General features: G+C 35.4%; 1 non-coding gene across 1 annotated transcript; it reads right to left on the bottom strand.

Annotated features, from left to right (window-relative positions):
* Positions 1-2812: 2812 nt before the first annotated feature.
* On the bottom strand, positions 2813-2919 carry LOC131257120 (small nucleolar RNA R71). Its single transcript, XR_009177138.1, has one exon. It is a non-coding gene; the product is annotated as a small nucleolar RNA R71 (small nucleolar RNA).
* Positions 2920-4161: the final 1242 nt, after the last annotated feature.

Genomic DNA, 4161 nt, shown 5'->3' on the forward strand with positions numbered 1-4161 from the left:
CCTTTGGCAGAGTTCATATTGCAAGTGGTTCGTAAGATAGATCCATAACAAAGTAGAAAGGAAATTCTTAATTAGGTGTTTTTTATGAAACAAAATTTTTGCACCATCCATGGTGATGTAAGATGAACAAATCTTAAGACCGTGAGGATGAAATCACTATGGTAGCTGCTACTTAGGCCGCATTTGCCGCCATAATGATGGTAGATGATTATTACCATCAGTACCTTTGTAAAGAACCACCAAGAAAAGAATCGAGAAAGAAACTGGTTTATAAGAGGGATTATCATAAAAAGTGATAGAGAATGTTCATCTTAGCTAAGAATGACGAGGGAGACTTTCTTTTGCCTTTATGCCACGTTGAGAGACAATGACTTCACAACATGAAGAGTGTTAACTCTAGAGCAATAAGTTGTTCTCTTCCTACACTCAGTTGGACATAATGTGTGTAACTGTATAATAGGACACATGTTCATCCGGTCCAACGAGATTGTAAGTAGACATTTGAGTTTTGGATGCCATTATGTCACTCTACCCCTACTACTTGAAGTTCTCTCGTCTTGACACATTGTTGAGACTCAAATATTGCATAATTTTTCCCATTTATATCTTAGTTTTATGAACATTAATCAGCTTAATGTTCTATTTTACTCATGTATGTGTTGCAAGGTGAATTTACGAGCTTGGATTGAAAAAGGGTGCTAAAATGCATGGATTTGATGCTCAAGAATCACCAAGGCAAGGGATGGATCTTAGGAGACCAATATTGAAGAATTCATATGCCAAAGATCCAAGAAAACCAAGCGAAGAATGAAGAGAATCGAAGATTTGAAGTGAAGAATCCTGAAATCGTCCTGAAAAAGTGTATTCTATAAGCTGTGAAGTTTACTTTGAAAAACTGCGTAGTAGGAAGTTTGTTTTAAATGAACTATGCAGCGAGAAGTCTATTTTGGGAAAATACATATATTTGAGGCATTTTCTAGGATTTTTCAGCTTTGTACGAAAATTGGAGTTCCCTACTTATAAATAGGGCTTCCTAGGGCATTCTTAAACATCATTAGAAGCATTCAAGAGCAATATTTAGGGTTTTTAAAGAGTTTCTAGTTTTATTAAAGCTTATAAGTTTTATTTATTTATTTATTTATATTTTAGATCTTTTCTATTTGCATTTTTTTCTTCTTTCTTTCTTGTTGCTTTTTATTTCTGCAATTTAATTATATTTTTCTAAGTTCCTTCTAGCCCAAGCTAGAAGGGAAGCACATGGGTTTAATAATTTTTAAAGATTATATTGATTGATTGTTTTAATGACGAGAAGAATGGTGTATGCATGTTATCTATTATTTAGGTTTTGTTTTTTTATCCTCTTGTAAGATCTATATGTTTTCATCATATGAGATCCACATTGATGGATAGGCTTACCCTAGATCAATCAGATTTCCTAGATAGGAGATGTTCTCAACCTGTTATATTTCTTTGATATTAATTATCCTATAGATATTGAATACTTAAAATCACTGGCGCTTGAGAACATATGTCAATGGTGCAAATCCATTATTTTCTAATCTTTTATATCATTTATTAAAATATTTAAACTATTTTATTTTTCGATTAGGCTGACCATAGTGCTTAGATCCTAGTTGTGTTATCCAAGTCATCATGATTTTGGAACATTAACCTATATGCGGAACTTTGAAGCTTGGGTGTTATTTTATTCAGTTGAATTACATCAATTCAAAAATCCCAAAATCAAATCATCAGTTTAGTTTTTATTAATTAGTTTGTTTTGTATTTGATTTTTTCCTTCTTGCAATTCATCTCCCTGTGGGATCGACCCTGTATTCACAGGATATTACTTACGAACTTCTGTACTTAAAGGCAAGCAATCAAGTTTTTGGCGCCGTTGCCAAGGAGAGACTAATATAGATTAGATCTATGCAAGATAGCTAAGGTAAGTTCTCTTCTAAACCCTCCAAATTTTCTGTCGATTTTTTTTCTCTTTTCTTTTTCTTTGAAAATAAATTCAATTGGGTCTTTCAAGCACTAACTATGACATAAGGTTGCCCTGCTTGTGATTTTATCACCCAAGTGCTATGGTTGTCCTATAGTTGCTGTTTGATCATAAAGATCATCCACTGAATCTATTTTTCAGATTAACATAGTTTAATTTTTGCATTAGTTTTACTTTTATGTAATTAGTGGTATTTGTTGTGTGGTGTGGATGGTTTATGTCCGTTGGAGTAAGGATCAAAATAATTGACTCTCCTCTGAAGGGGGACTAGTTTCAAGCCTTGATCATTCACTTAGAAGAGGCACTCAACATCACTTGGATTCCATGGCAGACCCAGTTGATAATCCAAATCCAAATATGCCAGATCCAACTATAAATCAAAATAGAGAAAATCAATATAATCCTCCTCTTGAGGATGAAAATGAAGTTCATAGGAATGTGTTAAACCAATCACGGACTTTATGTGAACATTTACACCCTGGGAGATCAACTTTACCATCTTGCATAGTTTTCCCTGCTCACATAGGGAACATTGATTTTAAACCAGGTGTGATTCAATTGATTCCTAAATTTCATGGCTTAGATTCTGAAAGCCCCTACTTGCACCTCAATGACTTTGAGGAAGTAATTGCAACGTTACAAGTAAATAATGGCAATAGGGATGTACTTAAGCTTAGGTTATTCTCATTTTCTCTAAAGGATCGGGCCAAAGCATGGCTCAACTCTCTAAAACCTAATACCATCACTTCATGACAAACCTTAAGTAGAGAGTTTTTGAAAAAGTTCTTTCCCGATCACAAAACAAATGCACTAAAACAAGAAATCATGTCATTCTCCCAAAAGGGGAATGAAATATTTTTTCAAGCTTGGGAGCGCTTCAAAGACATTCTAATTACTTGTCCACATCATGGTTATGAACTATGGCACGTGATTGATGCTTTCCGAAAGGGGCTCACCATGGATACCCGTCAGTTCATAGAGATGATGTGTGGTGGAACCTTTCTTGATAAAGATAATAATGAGGCTTGGGATTTTCTAGATATGTTAGCAGAGAATATGCAGACATGGGAGACATGGGATGTCTTTGCTAAATCAGACCAAATTAAACCCATTCCTAAAGAGAAAGCAGGAATGTATGTCCTAAGAGAGGAAGACGACCTTAATGCAAAATTCGCTGCTTGGCTAGAAAGGTCGAAGCCTTGGAAATTAGGAAGGTTGATATAGTTAAAGCAAACACTTCCTTAAGTAATTTTTGTAGCATTTGTGGTGGTACAGACTATGACACAAAGGATTATCTAATAATCTCAATTGTACAAAATATCACGCATGAGCATGATCAAGCAAATGCTATAAATAATTACCAAAGGATAGTTATGCAACCAATGGGAAACATATATAATCCAAATTGGCATAACCATCTTAATCTTAGTTAGAGGAATGGACCACAAATTAATGCGCCCAATGCACCTCAAATGCCTCCACAAAATAACTTTTTTGGGGCACCTAACAATGCACCATATGTGCCTCCGCCAAAGCGATCATATGTGGAGGATGCATTGACCACATTCATGAACTCTCAAGCTTAAATAAATCAGTTTCTAATACATTCAAATCAGGAATTAAAGACAGCTGTGGCTAGGATTGAGACTCAACTAAATGCTAGGGAAAAAGGCACCCTTCCTTCTCAACCTGTGTCAAACCCTCAAAACACACATTTCATTGGAGACTCAAATCCAAGTGAGCTACATCATGAACAAGTTAAGGTCATCATTAGCTTGAGAAGTGTAAAAGAGGTTGATAACAAGATAATGCAACCGGTAGAAATACTGGATGATGAGCCACTGTCTCAAGAAAAGGATGAACCAGCAATGGTTCAAGAGCCGCAACAGCAAAAGGATAAAGAGACTAAGTCATATGAGCCTCCAGTTCCATTCCCATCTAGACTTTGAAATCCAACTGTCCCCATGAAATATCAAGAGGTGTTGGATGTGCTCCAAAAGGTTACTGTCAATATTCCTTTGCTTGATGCCATTAGATAAATTCCATCATATGCTAAATATCTCAAGGAATTGTGCACTATAAAGAGGAAATTAAATGTGTACAAAAAGGCCTTCCTTACTGAGAAAGTGAGCGCTATCATTCAACAAAGGGTTGTA

Source organism: Magnolia sinica, chromosome 9 (genome assembly GCF_029962835.1).
Source record: "Magnolia sinica isolate HGM2019 chromosome 9, MsV1, whole genome shotgun sequence".
In the NCBI taxonomy this organism is placed as follows: domain Eukaryota; kingdom Viridiplantae; phylum Streptophyta; class Magnoliopsida; order Magnoliales; family Magnoliaceae; genus Magnolia; species Magnolia sinica.